The sequence below is a fragment of the Suricata suricatta genome, chromosome X (assembly GCF_006229205.1).
Source record: "Suricata suricatta isolate VVHF042 chromosome X, meerkat_22Aug2017_6uvM2_HiC, whole genome shotgun sequence".
Taxonomy (NCBI): Eukaryota; Metazoa; Chordata; class Mammalia; order Carnivora; family Herpestidae; genus Suricata; species Suricata suricatta.
The window spans coordinates 92,566,602-92,593,758 of NC_043717.1; the positions used below are offsets into that span (position 1 = coordinate 92,566,602).

General features: G+C 39.1%; 1 protein-coding gene across 2 annotated transcripts in view; it reads right to left on the minus strand.

Moving 5' to 3' along the window:
* The window catches only part of ENOX2 (ecto-NOX disulfide-thiol exchanger 2), a 249,160-nt gene extending 246,860 nt beyond the window's left edge, over nt 1-2,300 (minus strand). The window contains exons 1-2 of one of the 2 annotated variants that reach the window (XM_029930552.1): nt 2,126-2,300; nt 736-795 (exon numbers count right to left, since the gene is read on the minus strand). The gene's annotated coding sequence lies outside the window, so the exon portion shown is untranslated. The remainder of the gene's footprint in view (nt 1-735; nt 796-2,125) is intronic. The other variant, XM_029930555.1, reaches the window with a different exon arrangement.
* Between the last annotated feature and the right edge of the window lie 24,857 nt (nt 2,301-27,157).

The window sequence follows — 27,157 nt, forward strand, 5'->3', positions numbered from 1 at the left end:
AATCACTTAAAATGAAAGTCACAATAAGATAAAACCTAAAGTACTATCTACGTCCAAATTGCTTACATGTAAAGCACGTTTTTTTAAAGAGAGTCATCTTATTCGGAAATAGCCATACTGACTATCATTTTGGCAGACACAATTAGCTATGGCTGCAATAACAGTTAAGCGAATCCAGGTTTGGCAGCTATACATACACATACTGACATAGAGACTAAAAGTGAGTCATTTGGGTTTCTGCCAGATGATCAACTACACCTCACAATTATCTTTCCTTACCACAAACAGAAAGTCAAGAAGAGAATTGAACAGTGGCACTAACAAACCATGGCGGAGAGAGCATGGGCTCTGGGGCCAGAAATCTATATATTCAAATCCCAACTCAGCTCCTTACAATCCATATGACTTTGGGTAGGTTAAATGACCCTGAGTTTTAGTTTTCTCTTCTAGAAAAATGGGGAAAATAGTACCTACTTCATAAGACTCTTAAGATAATGCTACAAAGTGCTTATGATAGTGCCTGGAACATTATATCTGCTCAATTAATAGGAGTCATTATTGTCACCCAATGAAATGACTACAATTCAGATAATATGATGCATAAGGACAGCAAATATATTTTTTAAAAATTTGTCACCAGGCCTTAAAATGACAACTCCACTCTATGGAGCTAAGAACAGCCACAAACAGGACAGTCTATAAAACAAAGTTCTTGGGTTTAAATTAAACTCACACCTGGAACATACCACCACACTTCTCTGTGTTCTCCAAGAAATGATCTCAAATCAGGTTCCCCTAGGATGAAAAAAACAAAAATCACCCAATCTTAATTTTTTGTCTCTAGTTTTATTTGATATAGAATAATATACAAACTATGTGAATGCTTTAAAGTGTCCTGTTATTATGACCCCAATCTCTCTTTCATGACACCTTTTTATTGCAGTCAGGCAAATCCATCCTTCATAAAAGTGCTCCCTTTTCTATCTACCCTTTTCAGATTCCAACTCCAGCTCCAGAAGGCACGTTTTCCCTCCTGTTTGCCCATGTCAAATCCCATTTACTCCTTTGGAGCCAAAATTAAAATTCACCTCCTCCCAAAGCCTTCCCGGATTGGTCTGGAAGACAGATGACAGTTTCAAGCCTACAAGTATTTCCAGGGTTAGGGTTGACCTTCCTTACATAGGTCAAACCCCAAGCCCATCAGTATTAGAAACTTTTTGCACGAGTTTGTAGTAATAAAATAATTAATACAGTCTTTTTCGCACAGTCTACTTTATTCCGCAGTCGGTGTGCCCCCTAAATCTTTGTCAACTTTAGTGCTGTATAAGTCGTGCTGGAAATCCCGAAAGCTCTCGGTTTTTAAAATGGGTCTAACTTGCCTTTGACTCTCACCAGAACGCTGCACTGAACTTTAATCACATACTTCTCAAAAGCAAAATTCGCTCCATCTTCTGCTCCCCACCCCTTGTGGAAATTGAGGAGAAACCCTTTCCACTCCAAAGAACTGGTCAGGAGAGGGGGGATGGCTGGAAGGGCCAATAAAGAGATGGCGACGATCTTTTTATCACCAGCAAGAAAGCAAAAAGTGAAAATTGGACAAAAAGACACGCCCAGGGAGTGGGGAGGAATTCCCACGCCCCCAGAGGAAATTGTGCAGTGTGTACTTTAGTTAAGGGTGTGTGCCCAAATCTGAAATGTAAATTGAGAGAAGCGAGGAAAGAGATCACCCTACTCCTCCAAGTAGTCAGGAGAGTTCAGACACCACCCAGGGAAGACCCTGGTCGAGCACCCTAATGTCAGATCTCGGCAGGAGATGTCAGCCTAATGTCAGGCACAGGGCAGGAGCGGGAATGAATGATGGCGTCTCAAGGGAGGGATAAAGACTGCAGGCGAGGTGGAGAAAAAGAAGAGAGCGCGCGCTCCCGAGACTACAAGCTAGAGGAAACGGGCGCGGAGAGCTCAGAAACCCACTCCCGACTCCCAGGCCCGATACCGCCACCCCCGCAGAGGCGGAGCTGGGCGGAGTCAGGCGCTGAAGACAACGGCCCGGAAGCACCCTCCTCCCTAGGCCCCCTCGTTCCCACATTCCCCGGCCACAGCCGCTCGGGCTTTCTGCCTCTCTGACCTCCAGCTCCCCGGCTACCGAACGGCTACTCCTTATAGTGCCGCGGAAAATCGGGCCGGCGTGACAGCTTCTGAGAGCGTAGTGCCCTCGCGGCGCCCCACGCCACGCAACTGTCTTCTGAACTCCCCGCCTCTCGCCAGCCGCCTTAGGCCCGGGACTCCGGCCCAGGGCTGTACTCTCGCCCACAACGCGGCAGCTACAACATCTCCTATTGGTTACAGGTCACCGGGAAAGCAGAAGGCCCAATCCCTTGTCCTCATGGGAAATGTAGTTTCAGGTCGCTGGAGGCTGTTCTTCCTGGGGGGATCTATTATTGGCATTGGCGGAGAGACGCAAGTGAAAACAGGGGATTGTGGGGGATGAAGTCTTAGCACTTCTTTCTGTGTACCCACAGTTCCTCCCTCCAGTCCGATCACCCACTGAATTCAGACGGAGGAGGGTATTCTGGGTGTTGTAGTTTGGAGTGTACTGTCCTGCAGAATTTCCCTTCTTGGAGTATGGGGTTTTGTTTGTGGGCGTTAGATGAAGGTTCTAAATTTATTTGACCTTTTGGTTAAGGTATTAGCGTTTTGGGGAGGCATTTTGTATCGTGATTTCAAATTCTCATTGAGTTTTGATTGAATAACATTTTAAAAGTTATGCTCTGATAAGCTTAGAATTGTAACTGGTCCTTTAAAACTGTCAACTTGTGTTTTGTGTGAACCATCTGCATTAGAATCACTTCGAAGGTCCTGCGGAAAATGTATACTGTGTTTCTAATTGGGTATCTTATGTTTCCCTTTCAAGTAGGGCATAATAGGAATATAAATGTGATCTAAGCCATCCCAGAAGAATCCCATTTAACGCATAACGAAGCCACATTGTTTCCATGAACAGTGGCCACATCACTGATGTCATGCAACAATTTAGAATAGATAGGGAATACAACTTGAATAATAAGAAATAAACGTATATGTCTTTAAGAAACTATTGTTTTAGTAAAAGATTTGTTAATAAGGTGGATAAAGAAATAGATGGAGATATCTAGCACTTTCAAGCAATTTAAAGGTTGAGCAAAATGGTGGCTTTTGAAAGCTAATTTTACTCCTAATTTTTGACTTGTTTTTCCTTGTTAGGATGAACCCTTGATAACTGAAAGGATCGTTACAGTTGGGTTACTACAATTTTACTCATAAGGACAACTTTTTGACTCACAAGTGGAATGAATGCAAAGAAAGAGGAATTGCATTTTGTTAAGGTAATTGCCTAAAATTTTAAACGAAAAGTAAAGGAATAAGTGGACTTAATAGATTGAATAATCAACTCAGCAAACTGCTTTGTTCAAGGCTCTGGGCTAGGCAGGTTGCTACAGAATTGAAAAACAGTCCTTGCTCATAAGTAGTTAACAATCTAAGAGAGGAGATAGAGTATACAGTGTGCGAAGTGCTCTAAAAGGGTCTGCGTATGGTTCTACAGGACCATAGAAGTGGAAGAACTCATTCCATGTCTAGAGGAAGCCATGCTTCAATGATGAGACTTGAACTAGTAAGGTATTTGGCGTAGAGAAGTCGACCATATTTCATACTGAGGAGTAAGAATGTAAGAGAGTGCAGAGAACACACCCCTTCCTCCCTCCACCCAAAAAAGTTCCATGTTGCAGAAGCTAGAACAGGTGGGAGTAGGAGGTCATGCCAGTGAGTTCAAAATTTAACCTGAAAGCAGTGGAGAACCATCAGAATTTTAAGCAAAAGCATGGTATGATCAGATGGACTTGGTGATAACATAGGTTTGGAAGGTAAGGGAAGGAAAAGAGTCTGTTGTTACTCTCAAGTTCTGATCTGGAAGATTGAGTATGTGGTAATACCTCATTTAATTAGGGAAGCCAGAAAGAGTAGCAAGTTTTGTGATGGATATGAGAGATTACATTTTGGACACTTTAAATTTGAGGAGTCTATGGAACAGTGGGACAGAGATACCCGGTAGACTGGTAGGAGGTGTAAGTCTGAAGCATAGAAGAAAGGTCAGGGTTGAAACTAAACATTTGAGAGACAACAATATATAGCTGGTAATTAAGTAAGTAGATATGCATTAAATTTCAGTCAGAGAGTATTTAGAATAGTAATTTTTAGAAGGATAAAGATTAAGTATGGAAAATAATGATATTCAAGTAGTAGGTAGAGGAAATCAAACTTCCTTGCCTTCAAAGGAAGCTGAGAAGAAATGTCCAGATAGGTGAACCAAGAGAAAATAAAGTATAATTACTAGAATATAACACATAGAGGCCAAACAAGAGGACAGAAGAGTAACAGGAACTACTCATTTATTGATTCAACAAATATTCATTGAGTGCCTACAACATTCCAGGCATAATTCAAGGTGTTGGGAATAGAGAAGTGGGGGGGGGAAAAACAGATAAAATCCCTTCCCTTTGGAGCTTATATTCTAATAGGGAGAAAATATCAATGAACAAGATTAATAGTGAAAATATATAGCTATGACAATATTTCTGCAAGTCTTATTAGAATTGGTGTGTGTGTATGTGTGTATTACACATTCAAAAGTGAGACTCATGATCTATTGTTGGCAGAAAGTATGCTTGAAAATACATTCAGGAAAAAAAATACTTGAGTATAAGAAGATGAATTTGTGAAATAATGGCCCATGGCCCAGGGAATGTTACTGTGACTGGATTTATAGGTCAATCAGTAGGCCAAGGTTAAGGTTTTGTTAAAAGATGGTGTAAAGCTCAAGTCATAGCCCCGGTTCAGGTTTACGAATGTGGAATGGGTTTGACTTCAACTTTGTCTCGGTAAGTCTTAATCATTATGTTGCTATCTTTTTGTATTTTTTTAGCATCACATGTTTAATACATTTAAAAAAAAAGAATGGCTATGATTTGGTAAGCACACAAGTCCAGTGTTTCACTAACAATTCCTTTCGTCTTCATAAGAACTGCAATGACATAGCCATTAGAATGCCCATTTTACTGATAGACACACCTGAGGCTCAGGGGCCTAAGTAACTTGCTCAATGTAACATTAACCCTAACTGGTAGACCCGGGATTCGAAGTCAGACATACTCCTCCAATACACCATGCTGCCTCTCCCCAAATAGGATAGATTAATAGTAATAATATTTTAGAGGCTGGTTGCAGGAATTATAGCAGTTTGGATTGACAGTTTACTTGTCCCAGACACTGGAATTTATATTCATTTTGTTTACTTTTAAGGTTGCATGTTGCTATCTTTAGAAGTTCGTGTGGATCCCTTGCCAGAGGACTATGGTATCAAATTTAGGGCTGAGCCTGACATCAACATTAGGCTCCAGACATATAGCCGTGGGTCAATCTGTATCAAAGATCAGAGTCTTCGACTGGTATAAAGCTCAATTGGGTGCTGTCATTAGTCCACCATGGCCTGGATTATATCTCATTGTGAAGTCCGTGTACAAGATTTGGGTTCAAATATTAGCCAATATTACTATTTAGTCTGTATGTAAGAAGAGTCCTCATTCGTGTTAGTGCTGTCTGTGGACCAGCCTCAGACAGACCACAACCAAGGATAGAGCTCAGCTCAAGATTTGTCTTCCACTTTTTGGTAAGCACTGGAATTGCTTTTGTTTCTAGGCTTGAAATTCAACAAAGACAAGTTATGGCTCTGCCTGAGGCTGCTGTTCAGGCTGATTTTGTTGCCTTCGAAAAGGCTAAATAAGAATTTGAACAGGATTTATGTTCAGTCTTTTATCAGGTAAAGATACAATTCGTGTTCTTGGTTAGAGTTGATTCTTGGTTCAGCATTAGGCCTCAGTCTGTGGTCAGTATTAAGGCACAGTGTCTAAATTTAATATTCAGGCTTTTGTCATTTTACGCTATCACCTGTGATGTGCCCCAGAGCTTTGTCTCAGAGCAATGTTAGCATTTCATCTGTGGACAATAGGAGATTGATTGTGGCCGGGATTTCAACTGAGCACATGAACAGGATTTGGAATGTGTATCTGGCCAGAGTAGGCCCAACGTGTAATTTCTGGCTTCAGCCAGTCTCAGTGTTCTGTCTTTGTTGATAGCCCCTATCAGGAATGGTCTGTGGAGCTAAGTCCTAGAGTGGCCAGCCTTGTACCTTATTCTGTGGCCAGAGCATGGCTCAGTCAGTGACCTGTGTTGGCACTTCAATTTGGCCTGTGTTAGAGTTGATTCTGCAGGTACTGGTCCCATTTTTACTTTGTGGAGAGTTCCTATTCACTGAGTGCTGCTGGTGGTGCGACCTGATAAAGCTTTTTTCTAGTAACATTTTGGTCTACATCATTCCAATATTATCCCATACACCATACATAGTTGAAGGAGGTTTATAATGATCCATAGCTGGATTGAGGTTTGGGGGAACAAGTTATAAAACATTTTTGGATAGGCCCTTTATAAGGATATTGGATTGCTGTGGCAATACTGTTGATTGACTAGCCCAGTACCTTTAAAATATCCCCTTTCTGTATCTTCCTCAAAGTACAGACTCTAAAAGCTAACACTACATTTTATCAGGTGTTTTTTTTAAAAATCAATGAGTCACAGAAGGAAAAATGGTTGGATTTGTGGATAAGTTTATTTTCCTAATTAAAAACAAAAATCATGGGAAATCCCCCATCTAACTTTTAAATGTGATATTAGGTATAATTGACACACAAAAAATTCCATATATTAAATGTATACATTTTGATGAGCTTGGACTTATGTTTATTCCAATGATATCACCACAATCAAGGCCCTAACATATCCATCACCTCCAAAACTCTGTGTGTGTGTGTGTGTGTGTGTGTGTGTGTGTGTGTGGTAAGAATGTTTAACATGAGATCTATCCTTGTAAAATATTTTAAAGTATACGACATTATACTTTTAACTATAGACACTATGCTATAGAGTAGATATCTAGAACTTAGTCATCTTGCAAAACTGAAACATACTCACTCCCCCCAACCCCTGGCAATCACCATTCTACTCTCTGTTTCTTTGAGTTTGACTATTTTAAAGTCTTCATGTAAGTGGAATCATGCAGTATTTGTCCTTCTGTGACTGGCCTTTTTATTTAGCACAGAATCCTCTACATTCATGTATGTTGTCACAAATGGTAATATTTCCTTCTTTTGTGAAAGCTGAATGATATTCCATTATATTTCTATATCACATTTCCTTTATCCATTCATCTTTTGATAGCCAATTTATGTTGTTTCTGTATCTTAGCTATTGTAAATAATGCTGCAATGAACATTGGTGTCTAAATATATATTTGGGATACTGATTGTATTTCCTTTGGATATATACCCAGAGATGAGATTGCTGAATTATATGGTAGTTATAATTTTAATTTTTGAGGAACTTCCAGGCTAGTTTCCAAAGCGGCTGCACCATTTGACGTTTCCACCAACAGTGCACAAGAATTTCAATTTCTCCCTCCTGTCAACACTTGTTATGTCTTGCCTTTTTGATAATAGCCATCCTAACAGGTGTGAGTTGACATTTCACTGTGCTTTTAATTTCCATTTCCATGATGATTAGTGACAATGAGCATCTTTTCATATACCTGTTGGCCATTTGTATAATAAGACCATTTGGGGAAACTGTCCATTCAGTTACCTATGAATTTTATTATTGTTTTTACAATTTCTGCTTAAGGGGCGCTTGGGTGGCTCAGTTGGTTAAGTGTCCCACTCTTGGTTTTGGCTCAGGTCATGATCTCATGGTTTGTGACTTCAACGGCCCACGTCAGGCTCTGTGCTGGCAGTGCGGAGCCAGCTTAGAATTCTCTCTCTCCCTCTCTCTCTGCCCCTCCCCTGCTTGTGTTCTCTCTCTCTCTTAAAAATAAATAAATACACATTAAAAATATACTAAAAATAAAAAATAAAATTTCTGCTTAAAATGCCATTGGGATTTTAATAGGGATTGCATCAGATGTGTACATCATTTTGGGTAGTATGGACATTCTGGCAATATTAATTCTTCAATCCATGAGCGAGGGATGTTTCTCTATCTATCGATGTGCTTTAGTTTCTTTCATCAGATTTTTATTGTTTTCAGTGTATAAGTCTTTCACCTCGTAGAATAAGGTTGTCTGTATGTATTTTATCATTTTGATGCTGTTATGCATGGGATGTTTTCTTAATTTTATTTTCAGAGATTTCATGATGAATGCATAGAGATGCAGCTGATGTTTGTATCTGATTAAGTTTTTACCAAAGATCAGGGGTTACCAGTGGCCAGATTAAGGCTTGCTGCGAAGAAGGTTTTAGGGCTATGAGAGTAAACACGTTTCTCAGATAGGCTGTTGATGTTACCTGTCAATTTACAAGTAAGGTTAGTGTGAGAATAGACAACAGCTTGTGTTCAGGTTTAGAGTCTCAGGCTGTTGCCAGGCTTTGAGTTCACAGTGTTCATATCCTGTTGTCAGTTTGGGATCTAGTCTCTGGCTAGTGTAGCAGGCATTCTCATATTAGTAGAAGAGTTCAGTCTGTGCTCATTTTAGTGCTTCTACTGTGCCCAGTGTCACGGGTATATCACTCCCCAATTTAGGATTAGGTTTGTGGCCAGGGTGATTGCTCAACTTCAAGCTAGTACTAGAGCACATTCTGTGGCCACTAATATAGTAAACTTTGTTTATGGGTTTAAGGTTCAGTGTGTGACAAAGGCTAGTACTGACTATCAGTTATCAGCTCTAATAATATGAGGAGGGTTCTGGTTCAACCATGCAGTGTTAGGAATGTTCTTTAGATGGGCATAGGGTTTAGTCTTTGGGTCTCAGACTGTGAGCAAGATTTACATTCTTTATACCAGGGCTGTGCTCAGTATGTGGCCAGGAAGAAGGCTCAGATTCTGGCCATGGTGAGTTGCATCTGTGCTCAGGGTTAAACTTAACTCTCTTGCTAGGTTTCACACAAAGAATATGAAAAATATTTGCTTTGTTTTGTCCTTAATTCTTTTTCTAAGCTTGGGTTCAGTCCTCGCCCAGGGTTAACAAACAGTTCAATTTCTGGTATTGGAAATCTGTCTGTGGCTAAGGTTAAGGTTTAAGCTGTAGTTGGAGTTGGGATTCAGTCTGGGGCTCACATTTAGCCAGGCTCAGTCATTAACCATTTGTGGGGGATCAGTTCCATTTTCAGGGTGAAAATTCAGGTTGGAGTTTAGGCTTATGGAGTCAGTCTGTGATGAGAGTTAGGAATTCAGTCTGTGGCCAGAGACTCCATGTATAACCAGTTACAAGCGATAAGATATGAAGGCCAAATCAGTGGCCAGTGATGAAGCTTACTGTGTCCCAGGTTCAGTGGATTATTGTGTGGTCCAATTTATGAATCCACTATCTGCCCAGGCTTATAATTTGGGCTTTGAACAGACTGAAGTCTCAGGCTGTGACTGTGTTCAGGGTTCTGTGGACAGGATTAGGGCATATGATGTGGTCAGAATATATTCTCAAGTTTTGTAGACGATTTGGTTTCCATTCTTGGCCAGGATTAAGGCACAGTCTTGGGCCAAGTTTAGAGTTCAGTCTCTGTACATGTTTTTGTCTCTATATGAGGCCAAGTTTAGTAGTCATTCTGTTGCCAGTGTTGGGGTCATTTTCTGATTAGTGCTAAGTCTGTGGAAATTGTAGCTGGGTTGTTTTCCAAGATCAAATCTCAGGCCGTGACCAAGTTAGAGCCTCAGTCTGTGGTCAGGGTTAGATCTCTGTCAGTATGTATGCTGAGCACTCATTTTGTGGTCACTGTGGGATATTAAGTATATCCCAGAATTAGATCACATTGTGTATAGATCAGACTTAAGACTCAGCCTGTAACAGGCTGGATGATGATAGGGTGGATCTCTGTATCACGAATTAAGGGCCTATCAGTGGCCACAGTTATGGTTCAACAGGAGATCAAGGCTAGAGACTCCATCAGATACCAGTTGTAGGTACTTAGTTTTGAATCAGACATAAACAGTGAGTAAGTGCCTGGACCCAAGGACTCCAGTGAATTGGGGTAATGGCCAGAAATAGGCCCATGGGTAGAATTAAGATCTCCCTTTGGGGCTAGGGCTAAAGACTTAGTGTGAAATTAGGGTTAAGACTCTTAAGTCCAAAGTTAGGCACTCAGGCTATGTCTTGGGTTAGGTGTGTATTTCGCACCCAGGGTTAAACACAGGAACTGCATTCAGTGTTGGCGGCTTGGTCTATGAACAGACTCAAGTGACCAGCTGCTTAGGATGTGCTGTGATAGCAGTTTGTTAATTATATCTGAATAAAGTTCTTAAAAATGTTAAAAGGTTAAAAAAAAGAAGATTCCTACAAATGAAATAGCAGCCATGATACAAGGAAGGAACCAGGGCAAGAAGCTGACTTCTGAATCAAGACCAACAATGTCCTTGGTGTTTCAGAATTTTTTGTTAGTTGGGGCAGGGTAAGCACACAAGACTGAGAGGGAAAGGGAAAGACTGGTGAATAGGGAGTCAGCACCCCAGGAACGTGGATACGTGCTTCTTTTTTTTTTAATTTTTAAAAACTTTTTAAAGGTCTATTTATTTTTGACAGAGAGAGAGAGAGAGAGAACGCAGGGGAGGGGCAGAAAGAGAAGGAGACAGAGGATCCTAAGCAGGGTCTGTGCTGTCAGCACAAAGCCCAGTGTGGAACTTGTACCCCCGAACTGTGAGATCATGACCTGAGCCAAAGTTAGTTGCTTAGCTGACTGATCCACTCAGGCACCCCTGGATACGTGCTTCTTAATTTTTTTTAATGTTTATTTATTTTTGAGAGAGAGAGAGGGGGAGAGGGAGAGAAAGAGAGAGAGAGAGAAAATGAATGAATGAGTGGGGAAGAGGTAGAGTGAGAGGGAGACACAGAATCCAAAGCAGTCTCCAGGCTCTTAGCTGTCAGCAGAGTCGAACTCAGGGATCAAACTCATGGGCTGTGAGATCATGAGCTGAGCCGAACTTAGACGCTTAACTGACAGCCACCCAGGCACCCTGGGATAAATGCTTCTTAAAGGAGAGAAACTTTTACAAGTTTTTTTGGTGGAAGTAGTGCGAGTTGGAAAACTTCACAGAGAATGGGAATTCCCATTTGTGAAGCTCTTCCATCACATTCTATGTGCCAGTATTGGCTTCCCTGAGCTCCGTCTCTCAAGTCCTCTGTTTCCTCATACCGTACTGATGTCATTGTCTCGTACTCCCTGTATGTTCAATAAACATTTGTGGGATGAATGCACATGTGTGTTTTTACTTACATTCTTCCATTGAGGCTTCTGTCAGTCTTTTGTGATGAGTGTTCTTATTCCCATTATACAAAGGAAACAGTTCATGCTAATTTGAAAACCTCAAAAGGGTCACACAGCTAGTAAATGCAGAGCCAGGTTTTGAATCCAGTTTTCTCTTATTTCCATCTCCTATTCTGTTTATATGCCGCTGCTTTGTGTGTAATAAGCTCGTGGGATTTATATTTCACCTTCACCCCTTGATTTTATAAACTTTGTCTCATTTAATTCTCATAACAGTAAAGTGGTTCTTCTTATTGTCCCCTTGTGACAGGTGAGGAAACATGTTAAGAGAGGTTGGGTGATTTTCTTAAAGTCACACAGCTAATGAATGGCAGAGCTGAGATTAGAACCTCTCTGACCTCTGACCTTTGGCAGAACTTTTTTTCCTGGTTTATCATGCGTAGTCAAAATGCCTCAGCCTCCAGGATGGACATTTTGGGCTTGGTGCAGGCCGACGTAGGGAAGGATTTAGTGGTAGGAATATGTTAGACTTCCCCTGTCATTTACTACAGTGATTTGAACGCGTGAGGAGTTGAGAGCACCCACAAAGGGCTATCCCACAAGCTCCATGGGAGTACATGTAGCCGCAGGGCACTCCCTCCATGAGAATTCCTTCCTGAGTGTAAAATGAAGGTTGCTCATGGTGTGTTGTACTTATGAAGGGTAAGAGGGATGGGAAAAAGGTAGATGATCACTGACACAGGCCTTCACATTTTTGTCTAGCCCAAGGACCAGCCTTGCAAATAGGATTTCTGAGGGAACTTCAGAGCCAACTTTCCATAATTTCCACAGTCTACTCCTGACTTGGCTTATCTACATTGTATCAGGCATCCACATCTTCCCCTAGGAAATTTGCATGCTAAGGTCAAGAGGGAGTGATTATGTTTCTGCCCTCAGTATGGCAGAGGAAACTCCTACTGGGCCTACAGAATACCATCAAGTAGAGCAACATAATTGTAATGGGAGTCCTAGGAGAAAAGAGAGAGAAAGGAGTAGAAAGAATATTTGGGGAAATAAGGGTCAAAAAGTTCCGTCATATGATGAAATACATGAATCTATGCATCCAAGAACTCAAAATAGAATAAAATCAGAGGCCCACTTTTCTTTTTTTCAGCTTTATTGCGGTATAATTGATAAATAAAATTGTAAGATATTTCAAGTGTACAATGTGATTGGTGATTTCAGATACATATACATTGTGAAAGGATGCCCCCCAAGAAGGTAATTAACGTATTTACCAACTAACGTGTTTGTTTGTGTTTGTTTGTATGTATGTATTAGTGAGGACACTTAAGTTCTACTCTCTTAGAAAATTTCAGTTATACAATTCAATGTACTTTTTTAATTTATTTATTTATTTTTTTAAATAGTTTATTGTCAAATTGGTTTCCATAATACACCCGGTGCTTCTCCCCACCAGTGCCCCCCACCATGACCATCACCTCCTCCCTCCCTCCCCCTCCCCCTTCAGTCCATGGTTAGTTTCAGTATTCAGTGATCTGTGTCCCTCCCCCTCCCCCACTCTCTTTCCCCCTTCCTCTCCCCATGGTCCCCTGCCTGGTGTCTCCTGTTAGACCTGTGAGTGCAAACATATGGTATCTGTCCTCCGCCTGATTTATTTCACTTAGCATGACACACTCAAGGTCCATCCACTTTCCTACAAATGGCCATATTTCATTCTTCCTCGTTGCCATATAGCACTCCATTGTATATATATACCACATCTTCTTGATCCATTCATCAGGTGATGGACATTTAGGCTCTTTCCATGATTTGGCTATTGTAGAAAGTGCCGCTATGAACATTGGGGTATATGTGCTCCTAAATTCAATGTACTTTCTGATAGTATAGTTGACACATATTCTTTAACTACAGTGTGGTACCTTTTCTGCAGACAGAATCTTGTACATGAACTCAATACATTAAAAAAGCAACTCAGAGCTGTTCTGTTCTAGTCCTTGGCTTCCTTATGCTACCCATGATCAAGACTTGGCCCTGGTGTATGAGGGGCTGCTATCCCAAGATCATGTTCTCTGTGTGTATAGTGGGAATAACTTTGCCTTAAGTGATCCACAGCCCTACAATCAATGTCATATACACTTTTGGGACACTGGGTTAGAGGAAGTGTGCAATCTCTGGCTGGAGAAAATGAAAAATGGACCTCTAATCCACAACTAAGGAGCCTTCAGCATGGCCCTGTTAATATCAGCTACTTTTCTTTGTTCTCATTCTTGACCTACACAACCATGCACTCTGTAATCCCCAAATTCAGTAATTTGTAAAAACCAAAAGTTTCATAAGTTTTGACACCAAAACTCATTAGGCAGCAAAACTTGACCTAAACTGATGTGACGTTATTTATAGTCTTAACCTATTTATGTGACTTTGCATTTCACTATGAAATACTAACTAATGTGTTTGTAACACCAACCAAGGTATGTGTATGTCACATACCATAAAATCACCATATAACCTGTCTAAAATGCCTCCAGATTGCTGATTTCAGAAAATATCTGACCCTAAGGATTCTATATGAGGGATTTTGGACATGTACATCCTTTCTCCTTGCTGTCTCATTCTGATGCCACCTTCCTCACATTATCTCATACCTGGCAACATCAACCAAGACTAGGGAATGAGAGCATTGACTATTTTTGCAGAAAAGCTGCATATCATAAATAATATCAAGTTAAATGAGTATGACACAGGAAGAAGTGCTAATCAAAATAATAACTGTATTTTTCCCATCTCAGGTTTATATTTAAAATAATATTATCCTATACCATACCGACAAGCTATCTAGGGTTCTCTATCTAGGGATCCACTTGTAATCAAACTAGAAGCAGGGTCTGGATTCTAACCTCAAAACCTGCTAACTATTACTTCTGTTGTACTACTAACATTGAGTACAACTTGGCAAGTTTCTGTTCTAACTTAGAATTCAAGCTCTTTAAATGTATTGGCTTATTAACCTTCATAACAATCTTGTCAAATGGGTACTATTATTATTGTCACCTCAATTTTACATATAAACTGAAGCAAGAGAGATCAAATAATTAATATATTCGAGTCCACACAGCTAAGAAGTAGCCAAGGAAAGATTTTGATACATATTGTGTCTCCTTTGTACCTTCACCATCTTTAGAAATTGGCTTATAGCATGACTAAATGGACAGACTACACAGACAGTGCAGGGTGGAAGGGAGGCTGAATGAGCTGTGAGTCAGGGAAGCCAGCCAGGTACTCTCTACTTTGAGGATCTAGCAAGGCCAAGATAATTTCATACTCATTTTTCCTATGGAGGCAGGGACGTGGAGTTTATTATGAAAATTTCTTAATGTGATGATTTTGCTGGAAAATCAGACTTCATGGAAATGTTCCCTTGCTGATACCTAAAGACTACTCTGGTGTAAAAGAGTATGTGTTGGTCAATATGTTTTTATTTATGTCAATGGATGGGTATGCATTTACGTGCATGATTCTGTGTCACATAGCATGTACCTGTTAAGTAGTGTACATTCGTTCTCCAATGTCAGTCTAATGTCGATTACCTGGATAAAACCCCCAGTATTCCTGGAGCCTATCGTCAGAGATTCTGATTCTGCTCAGCTTGAAGGGGCATGTAACTATTTGTTACATGCACCTGAAATAATTCTAATGCAGATGGTTGATGCAGACCACATTTTGAGAAACAGTGGGATAATCATTTAACATGACCACTGGAGCCAGGCTGCTAGTGAGTGGTTCTAGGCTTCGGCAAGTGAACTTGACTCTCTCAACCTTAGCTTTCTCATCTGTGGAAAATGATTCATAGTACCTTCCTCATGAGGTTGCTATGAGGATTGAATAACATATGTTTATTTAAAGCATATTTCATTTGATGTGCCTGACCCATTATAAGTGCTCAATAAATAGCACCTCTTGTTATTCCTGTACATTATTTCTGTTAATCAGCACACCAGAAGGAATCAGACATGGTCTCTGCCCTCTAGTACTTACAGTTAAGGAGAGAAGACTAAAGCACATGAAGAGACTAGGAGAACATTTAAACATGTTACATTGTGGGATGTTGACTTTAAGAGTGAGAGGTAAATAGGAATCTTGTGAGAGACTGAAGTGACTGAGTGCCAGGAAAGGGTTATCATCTTATCCAGGGAAATCAAAGACTGCTAATAATAAAATAAGTGTAGTGCCACAATTATATAAATGAGGATGGCACTTTTGACATGTCAGATGTTCATAGAAGCAAGAGGTCAACTTTGACTAGAGGAATCAGAGAGAACTTCATGAAAGGGTTAGACATTGAATAGAACCTCCGTGGATGGGGAGGGTTTGACAGGGTGGGGAACACGGGAATACGACCTTCCAAGGAGAGGAAATAGCCTGTGTGTGATCACAGACCCAGGAACACAGTACACACAGGCGGCATGTGTCACATTGTGTTCCTGGAGTTGTGCACCAGAGGGCCCTAGTCACATAGCCCACAATGATAATGACAATGATAATGGAGCCTCTTGCCCCCCCACCCCAGAATTGTGCATTCTGCTTGCTCTTAGTGTATGCTAGTAAATTGTGCAGAGGTAGGGAGGGGCCAGTTCCTGGGAGGCTATTATGATTGGGAATTTTGGCTGAAGCCTATAACCTCACTCCCTGAGAAGGATTTAAAGAACCCAGAAGGGTGAAAAAGTGGAAGGGGTTGCAGACTGCACAAGAGATAATAAAGGTAGGCTACGGACAAGGGACCCATGTCCCAGGCAAACTGGAGGTGGTGTGTTGCTCTCGTATCCCTTTTCCAAGATATTAAAGGGAAACACAGTGACCCAAGACTCGGGACACCTTACCTGTATCCTTGGCTTCTGACATCCTGGCCACTTTTCTGGTGGCCCTATGGCAGAAGACTTCTGCTCATTTAGAGAGCATTTATTTGGTAGCTTCTTTATGCCTAGCTGAGATCTATTAAATGGCTCAGTTTAGATGACACTTCATAGCCTATAAGTGTCACGTGTGCCCATCCATCCATTTCACCCTGACCATGTTCTTTAAAGAAGAGAAGTTAGGGTGATTAGCCCCACATTATAAAGGCAGAACCTAAGTCTACAGAGCATGGTAACTCCACCTCGCACATGCAGTTAGTAAGCGATATCTGCTCACACCCATGTTTTCTGACTTGATGACAAGTTCTATTGCTATACTGTCATTCGTTTTCTACAGTATAAGGTGCTATGTAGAAAGAATACGAATCAAGTAGAAATCATGGTCCCTGTCCTTAACAAGCCTACTAGAGTCTTTGGGAGGAAACAAAGATACTAGCATTGTGACTTTAAAGAAGTCTCCCCCTAGCTCTTGGTTGAACCATTTTCTGTTAAAATAATCGTTTTTACTATATGACTTCAAACACTGCACATTTCTTGTCCTCCTAGAAATAAACAATTGAGTCATAGAAAGCAACACCTGGTGACATGGTGGGGTGGGGTGAGGGATAATCACTCAGGCCAGTGTGGGGAGCTAGAGTTACTGCAAGGAAGGGATGGGGGAAATGGGATTGGGGAGAAGGTTCTAGATCTCTAGCTGGTGCTAAAAATGGCTCACTCTGACATCTACAGTGGGCTGGTCCCACAGAAAGGCCATATGTTGACTTTTTGAGACATCTCTCTGCTCATTCATCACCAGCCCCATTGCTGCTCATTGATTTTAGCTACAAATGGGGTTTTATCAACAAGGACATTTTTGAGGAGGATGTCATCGATCCTACAGTGTATCAGACAGAGTTCAGGGTTAGGAGAAATCTGAAGTCACTGAAGTAGCTGAGAACCAGGGAAAGGTCAGTCTCCCAAAGCAGCATGTCTGGAGGGATTCTGTGTGATCAAGCATGGGTAGTAATCATATAATTGTATACTACAATTCTATACATTAAAATAGCACTTTCTGCATGCCAGGTACTGTCGCATATGCTTTACAAGAAGTCTTTTATTAATTATAATAGCCTTACATGATAGTGACTATTATATTTCACCATTTTACAGCTGTAGAATCTGAATCATATTAAGCACTCTGTAGCCACTTCTTTTTCTTAGAGCTATTTTCTTGATTTTCTCACTCCACCCTTTACCCCACTAGTGATCTGTCTTATCTTTGGATAAAATTTTATTCCAATAGTGTTCTAGTGTGTAAGATAAAATACTCAGAGTATTCCAGAGTCAAAGTGACTTGAAAATATAATCAGCCATATCTATCTAATCTAATCTTCCCTTCTGCTACTCCCCATCTCGTTGACCTGCCCTCATGGGACATCTTCCAGGAAGTACCAGTAAGCGACTCTGGGGGAGACGGGAAGACGTTAGAAGTGCAGGTGGAGCAGCTGCCTCCCACCAACGGGATTGAGAGGATTTAAAGATTCTTTTGAAAGGGTTTCAGAGGCACACTTTATCTTGAAAGCCCTCCTGGCCCAACTGCTGGAAAGGAAGGATGAAGGAAGGATGAATGAAAAGTATGGGCAAGGCTATAACCTGACTTATGGGCTAAGACGGTCCATGCAGTATAGTTTGGGGTAGGCTTCAAACAAACATGAAACAAAACCTCTTTTCCCGTAAGAAAATCTTGTTTGGTTCTCCTGGAAGCTTCTTAGAATTCAAAAGCCTCTTCGAAGTTTTGCTCTCCTCATTGGCTCCTCGCATTCTCTGGTGCCACCTTGTGGAGAAAAGAGGTAATGACTAAGATATAGGAGATTGGGCTGTTGAGTTTGGAGGGAAATGAAGGGGAATTGAGTCACATAGGACTACGGGCTAATGGTGTGATGGCCAGACAATATAGCGGTCCAGGGCACCTTAAGGGTAACTGTATGCCTGGTGGGGCTGGTGGGACATGTAAAGGGAGTCGAGGAGTGTAGATCATTAGAGATAATATGTGTAAAGCCTCTGACCTACAGACCCATCAGAAGGTACTACTGAGTGCTTACCTCATGCCAGGACTGACCTAAGAATTTTACATGTGTTTTAAATTTGAAGCAGACAAGTAAAGTGAGGCTCAGAAAAGTTAAGTGAGTCAGGGAGCTAGTTAGTGGCCGAAACAGTGTTCATATTTTTAATCATGATGTTATAAATTGTAGCAACTTCCAATGTGGAATTAGAACAAGGATGAGCATTAAGTACTCTGAGTTTGGGTCAGGTAGGCTCTGGTGCCAGTGATGGAAAGGGAATAAGTATTATCATATACCCCCACCACCTCTACAACCTGCACTTTCAAATATAGACTTCCAGTTATGGAATGAATAGGTCACGGACATAAAAGGCACAGCATAAGGAACACAGAGAATGATATTGTAATAGTGATGTATGGTGACAGATGTCACATATCATAATGTATAAACTCATTGAATGACTTATGCTGCACACCTGAAACTAATGTAGCATTGTGTGTCGACTATACTAAAAAAATGTGGGGAAACCAAACAATGGCTAATCCGAGTTCACCCACCCCGTCTTTCAGCCAGTAAGCACATTTTAGGCACCTGCTCTATCCAGGGCTTTGCCCCCTGCCCCACGAGTCCCAGCATACCCCTATAACTTGTTGCTTCTCCCTCCCCCTCCCCCAACTCTAGGTCTTCTAAAGCCCTCAGATGGAGAACTGTGTCAGTCTGTCTTATTTATTTATTTATTTTAATATGTCTTTTTTAAATTAATTGAAGTATGGTGGACATATAATGTTACACTACTTTCAGATGCAAAACATACTGATTGGCAATTCTGTATATTAAGCTATGCTCACTATAACTGTAACTACCATTTATGCTCTACCTTTCGTCCTGTGACTTATTCATTCCATAACTGGAAGCCTGTACCACTGACTCCCTTTCACCTATTTTGCCCATCCCCTGCCCACCTCCCCTCTGGCAACCACTAGTTCATTCGCTGTATTTAGGGGTCTGTTTCTGCTTTTTTGTTTGTTTGTTCATTTGTTTTGTTTTTTAGATGCCATATATAAGTGATATCATATGAAATTTTGTTTCTCTGTCTGACCTATTTAACTTAGCATAATCCTTCCGGGTCCATCCATGTTGTCACAAATGGCAAGATCTCATTCTTTTTTATGGCTGAGTAAATTATTCCTTTATTATATACCACATGTTCTTTATCCATTCATGTATCAATGGACATTTAGGTTGCTTTCATATCTTGGCTATTGTTTTCCTTCTCTTTGGTTAAATACCTAATCGTGGAATTACTGGATCATATGGTATTCCTATTTTAAATTTTTTGAGTAACCGCCATACTGTTTTCCACAGTGGATGCATTGATTTATGTTCCTACCAATAGTACACAAGGATTCCCTTCTTCCCACATCCTTGCCAGCACTTGTTATTTCTTTTCTTTTTCATACTAACCATTGTGACAGGTGTTAAGTAATATATCATTGTGGTTCTGATTTGCATTTCCCAGATGGTTAGTTTTGTGGAGCATCTATTCATGTGCCTGTTGTACATCTGCATGTCTTGTTTGGAAAAATGTCTATTTAGGTCCTCTTTCCATTTTTTAATCAGATTATTTGTTTTTTGATGTTGAATTATATAAATGCTTTATATATTTTGGATATTAACTTCTTATTGGATATGGCATTTGCAAATATCTTCTCCCATTCAGTAGGTTGCCTTTTCATTTTGTTGATGGCTTCTTTCACTTTGCAAAAGCTTGTTATTTTGGTGTAGTTCCAATAATTTATTTTCGCTTTTGTTTCCCTTGCCTGAGGAGACATACTCATAAATATGTTGCTAAGGCTGCTGTCAAAGAGATGACTGCCTCTGTTTTCTTCCAGGAGTTTTATGGTTTCAGATCTCACAGTTAGGTCTTTAATCCAATTTGAGTTTATTTTTGTGTGTGATGTAAGAAAGTGGTGCAGTTTCATTCTTTTGCATGTAGCTGTCCAGTTTTCCCAACAGCATTTGTTGAAGACACTGTCCTTCTCCATTGTATATTTCTACTTCTTTGTCATAGATTAGTTGACCATGTAAGCCTGGGTTTATTTCTGGGCTTTCTATTCTGTTCTATGTGTCTATCTTGATGCTAGTAATACACTGTTGTGATTACTGTAGCTTTGTAGTATATCTGGAAATCTAGGATTGTGATGCCTCCAGATCTGTTCTTCTTTTTCAAAATTACTTTGATTATTTGGGGTCTTCTGTGGTTCTATACAAAGTTTAGTATTATTTATTCTATTTCTATGAAAAATGCTCTTGGTATTTTAATAAGGATTTCATTGAATCTGTAGATTGCTTTGGCAAGTATGGATATTTTAACAATATAAATTCTTCCAATTTGTGACCATGGAACAGCTTTCTACTTGTTTGTATTGTCTTCAATTTCCTTTATCAATGTTTTATAGTTTTCAGACTAGAGGTCGTTTACCTCCTGGGTTAACGTTATCATAGATATACATCTGCATAGCCAAAGAATATTCCACCAAATTTACACTCCTGCTAGTGATATATGAGAGTTCGAGTTACTTCAAATCCTCAAGAACAGTATTATTAGTACTTTTAATTGTAATCATTCTGATCGGGGAGGGGATAGTATAGATGATCTCTTTATTACTTTATATTTCTCTGATCAATAATGATATTGAGAGCACTTTTAATAAACCTTTTGGTTTATTAAAAACATTGGTTTCTCAATCTTTTTCTAATTGATATGTAAGACTTCTTTATATGTCTTGGATATTTGTCAAAATGTATAAATATCTTCTCCCACTCTGGCCGGCCATTTGACCTTATTTTTATCTTGTCTTTTGATTAAAAGACTTCCTTAGCTATAATAAAGTCTAATTTATCAAGCTGTCCTTTTTGGGTTTTGTGCCCCATTTAAGAAAAACTTGTCTCCATGAATGTAATGAAAAATTATTCTATGCTTTTTCTAGAATTAGTGTTTGTGTATAATGTAAGTTAGACATTTTCCATATGGATATTCACTTGGCCTAGCATTGTCATTTCACCACTGAGTGGTAAGAACACTTCTGTCATAAAGCAACTAACTGCATTTGTAGAACTGTTTCTTGGTCCTCTATTCTCTTCCATTCATCTGTTCATCTATGGTTTCACCACTAACACGCTGTATATTTACTATAGCATTAGAGTAATTGTTGCTATCTACTACTGTGAGTACTCCAGCTTGGTGGTGGTAGAGGAAGTAACGATTCTCTCCTCCACCCCCACCCCCTTTTTCTCTTCCTCATTTATTACCTTGGCTATTCTAGGCTCTTTGATCTTTCATATATATTATTTATTTATTTTATTTTTAAAATTTATTTATTTATTTTGAGAGAGAAAGAAAAGGCACAAGCAAAGGAGGGGCAAAGAGAGAGGGAGAAAGAATCCCAAGCAGGTTCCACACCATCAGCGCATAGTCCAACATGGGGCTTGATCTCACAAACCGTGCGCAAAAATCAAGAGTCAGATACTTACCCAACTGAGCCACCCAGGCGCCCCTTTCATTTTAAAATCCAAAACCATGATTTGGCTCTTGTTGACAGTGCTGCTATGAACATTGGGGTACGTGTGCTCCTATGCATCAGCACTTCTGTATCCCTTGGGTAAATCCCTAGCAGTGCTCTTGCTGGGTCATAGGGGAGTTGTATGGATAGTTTTTTGAGGAACCTCCATACTGTGTTCCAGAGCGGCTGCACCAGTTTACATTCCCAGCAACAGTGTAGGAGGGTGCCCGTTTCTCCACACCCTCACCAGCATCTATAGTCTCCTGATTCGTTCATTTGACCTAAACCTGCATTTTTAACAAGCTTCCTCCTTTGATGAATTATTAACAGGTGCCCAAAGAAAGCTATTGGCTATCTGGATGCCCTATTTGGAGAAGTATCTGTTCATGTCTTCTGCCAATTTTTTCACTGGATTATTTGTTTTTCAGGTGTGGAGTTTGGTGAGTTATGGAAAGAGACTAACTTTCCATCAACTGATGAATGGATCAAGACGATGTGATTTATCTATACAATGGAATACTACATGGCAATGAGAAAGAATGAAATCTGGCCATTTGTAGGAAACTGGATGGACCTTGAGGGTGTCATGCTGCATGAAATAAGTCAGGCAGAAAAGGACAGATACCATATGTTTGCACTCATAAGTCTAACAGGAGAACAGGAGAAACCTAATGGAGGACCAGGGGGAGGGGAAGGGGGAAAGAGAGCTGGGGAGAGAGAGGGACGCAAAACTTGAGAGACTACTGAATACTGAAAATGAACTGAGGGTTGAAGGCGAAGGGGGAGGGGGTAATGAGGTGGTGGTGATGGAGGAGGGCACTTGTGGGGAAGAGCACTAGGTGTTGTATGGAAACCAATATGACAATAAACTATTAAAAAAAAAGAAGATGAGATATATATATATATATATAGACACACACACACACACACACAATGGAGTACTACATGGCAATGAGAAAGAATGAAATCTGGCCATTTGTAGGAAAGTGGTTGGACCTTGAGGGTGTCATCCTACGTGAAATGAGTCAGGCAGAGAAGGACAGATACCATATGTTTGCACTCATATGTGGAACAGGAGAAACTTAACCATGGAGCATAGGGGAGGGAAAGGGGAAAAATAGTTAAGGGAAGGGAGGGAGGCAAACCATAAGAGACTCTTAAATACTGAGAACAAACTGAGAGCTAATGAGGATGGGGGAGAAGGGAAGGGGGTGATGGGCATGGAGGAGGGCACTTGTTGGGATGAGCACTGGGTGTTGTATGGAAGCCAAGTTGACAATAAACTATAAAAGAAGAAATCATTAAAAAATGATAAATATTTTTCAATCCTTTCACTTTGAATCTGCATGTGTGTGCAGGTCTGAAGTGAGTACCTTGTAGGCAGCATATAGATGGATCTTTCTTTTTATGCATTCAGTCACCCTATGTCTTTTCATTGAGGTATTTAATCTATTTACATTCAAAGTAACTATTAATAGCTTTGTACTTTTGTTTCTTGTTTTATGGTTGTTTTTGTTCTTCTCTGTTCCTTTCTTCTTCTCTTCTCTTCTCTTCTCTTCTCTTCTCTTCTCTTCTCTTCTCTTCTCTCTTCTCTCTTCTCTCTTCTCTCTTCTCTTCTCTTCTGTCTCTTCCCTTTTGGTTTGATAGCTTTCTTTAGTGATATGTTTGGATGTCTTTCTCTTTATCTTTGGTGCATCTATTATAGGTTTTAGATTTGTCATTTAGATTCATGTATAATGTCTCATGAAGATAGCAGTCTGTATGAAGTTGATAGTCACTTATGTTTGAAGGCATTCTAATTTTATCAAATGCATTTTATGCAAATGTTAAGACTATCATATAGATATTCATCTTTATTCAATTAATATGATAACTTACATTGATCTTCAAATGTTAAACCAATCATGAATTTGTAAGTTAAAACCCATATATGTTATGCTTTTCATATATTGCTAGATTTAATTTGTTAATATTTTGTTAAGGATTTTTTGATTTATGTTTATAAGGAATAATGGCATACTGTTTTATTCTATTGTGATATCTTTGGTTTTGGTATCCAAATAATGCTGACTTCATAAAATGAATTGGCAAGTGTTATTTACTCCTTTATTGTTGAAAGAAAATAGTTTATAATGGTGTCATTTTTTCTTTTAACATCTGATATACTTAATTTGTGAAACCAACTTGGCCTGGAGTTTTCTTTGTGGGAAAGGTAATAACAACAGATTCAGTTTCTTCAGTAGATAAGACTACCCATATTTTCTAGTTCTACTAATGCCAGTATTCCTAAGTTATTGGTAACACAGTATTGGAGTTTTTGAAAGAATTTGTCCATTTTATCTAAACTATCATAAAGATTAAAATAAAGTTTTCATAATTTCCTTTATTATTTTAATGTATATAAAACTTATATGCCTCTTAATCTTGTTCTTACTGACTAGTATTCTTTTAAATATTGACCTGTATTGCTATGGTTTTATCAATTCTTTGTTTTTAAGGAATCATTTCTTTTCTGAAAACATTTTTTTCTATTGTACATTGCCTGCCTATTGCAATGACCTCTGTTATTGTTATCATCTTCTGTCTTGTACATTCCTTAGGTTGATATTTTTACTGGCTTTCTTTAGCTGGATGATTATATCACCAATGTTCTTTCAATCTTTTTCATTTTAGTGCATTCACTTCAATCTATAATCTTCCGATGGAAGCTGATTAGCTGAATTCTACATATTTATAATTTGTATTACTTTTATCATCCAGTTAAAAATAATTTTTATTTTCCACTGTAATGTTTTAATTCCTGGGTTATTTATAACATGTTGCTTAATTTCCAAACATTTAGGTATTTTTGGTTATTTATCTATTGTTGGTTTCTGGTTTATTTCCATTTTTATAATAGAAGCTCCTCTGTATTATTTCAATCTTTAAAAAATTGTTGAAAATTGCTTCATCACTTAACATATGGTCCCTTTTGGGAAAAATTCTGTGAGGTCTTGAATATAGTGTGTTTTCTGCAATTTTTGCAGATGGTGTTCTATATATATATCAATTAGGTCAACTTTGTTGTGTTACTTCCATCTTTGTAGAAATATTGACTTTTTCTCTGCATTTTCTGTGAATTACTTTGAGAAATGTGTTAACATCTCCAACTATGGTTGTAAATATGTCTATTTTTGCTTTAAGTCAATTTATGCTATATGTTTTGAAGATATAAAGCTGAGTGCACAAAATTTATGATTTTCATATCTCCCTGTGATTTCCTTTGTTAAATTTACCCTTTGTCACTATGCAGTATCCTTCTTTCCTTAAGTATACTTTGAATCATCATAATATAACTGTATTACTTTTCTTTCAGTTAGTTCTTGCACAGTATATATCTTTTCACAGCCTTTTACTTTTGAATCTTCTCTGTACATTATGCAAAGTGCACAGACTTGGATTTCTAAGGTCTAACTTGAAAATCTTTTTTCTTTGAAAACCTTTTACTAATTTTGTATTCTATTTGCATTTCTGAATGCATTATTGAAGTATAACTTACATATAATAAAATGTACCAATCTTAAGTATACAGCTTAATAAATGTTTATACATGTAAACACCTTGTCACTACTATAGGACCAAGATGCAGAATATTTCCAGCATCCATCAGGCCTATAGTGCTCCCTTCCACTCACTTATCCCCATCAAAAACCACTATTTTGATCTCTGCCATCATAGACTAGTCTTCCCTATTTTAAATGTAATACTTATAGAATCATACAGTATGTACTCTTTATTTTTGTTCCTTTCACTTAATATATTTTAATAAGATTTATTCATGTTGCATGGACTAGTGGTCTATTTTAAAATTTCTATGTGGTATTCTACTGTATGAATTTAATAGTTATCCCATGTACTGTTAATAGAATTTTGAGGTCCTTTCAGTTTGTGGCTATTACGAATAATGCAACTGAGGACATTTTTGTACATATTTTTGACACATATATTCATTTATCTTGGGAAATATTTCTATGAGTGTAATTAGCTGCATCAAAAGGTAGACATATGGGTAATTTCAATATTTTATGCCAAATAGTTTTCCAAAGTGGTTGAGATAAATGTCACCTATGTCAGCAATAGATAAAGATTATAGTTGCCACACCTTCATGCTGACACTTGCTACTGTCAGTGCTTTTATAGTGTCAGCCATTCTTATGATCATGTAGTTATAACTCATTGGTGGATTAAATTTGCATTTACCTGATGAGTATTGATGTTGAGCACCTTTTCACATATCCTATTTGGATATCCTTTCTTTCTTTGAGAGTGCCTGTTTAAGAATTTTCCTTATTTAAAAAAAGCAGATTTGGGGCGCCTGGGTGGCTCAGTCGGTTAAGCCTCCGACTTTGGCTCAGGTCAGATCTCACGTTTGTGGGTTCGAGCCCCGTGTCAGGCTCTGTGCTGACAGCTAGCTCAGAGCCTGGAGCCTGCTTCAACTTCTGTGTCTCCTTCTCTCTCTGCCCCTCCCCCTCTCATGCTCTATCTCTCTCTGTATCAAAAATAAAAACACATTTAAAAAAGCAGATTTATTGAATTATAAGTTACATATAATACATTTTACTCATTTAAAGGGTAAATTTGATGAGTTTTGACAAATGTATTCACCCGATTAACTGATACATTTAAAATGTAGGATATTTCCAACACTCCCTGCCATTCAAATTACCTTGTCCCCCAATGCAGTCAGTTACTTCATCCCTAACTCCAGGCAATTGCTGATATGCACTCTTTTACCATAGTTTGATTTCCTTAGAATTGTATATAAATGAAGTTCTACAGTTTACACTTCTTTGTTTCTTGCTTCCTCATTCAGCGGAATGTTTTCAAGACTCACCTATCTTGTTGCATGTTTTAGTAGTAGTAGGTTTCTTTTAATTGTTGAGTATTTCATTGCATGGATATAAAGATGTTTTCATTCATCTCTTGATGGACATTTGGGTTGTTTCCAGTTTTTTCTATTATGAATAAAGGTGCTACACAAATTTATTTATAAGTCTTTGTGCATATGCTTTCATGTCTTGTAGATAAATATATTAGAGTTTAAATGCTGAGTTGTGTATAAGTTCAACTTTGTAAAATCCTCTCAAACTGTTTTCCACAGAGGTTGTAGCAGTTAGCATTCCCTCTAGTAATTTATGAGATTACCTATTTCTCCATATCCTTGCTACCATTTCTTATTTTTTAAAAATAGTTTATTGTCAAATTGGTTTCCATACAACACCCAGTGCTCTTCCCCACAAGTGCCCTCCTCCATCACCACCACCTCTTTT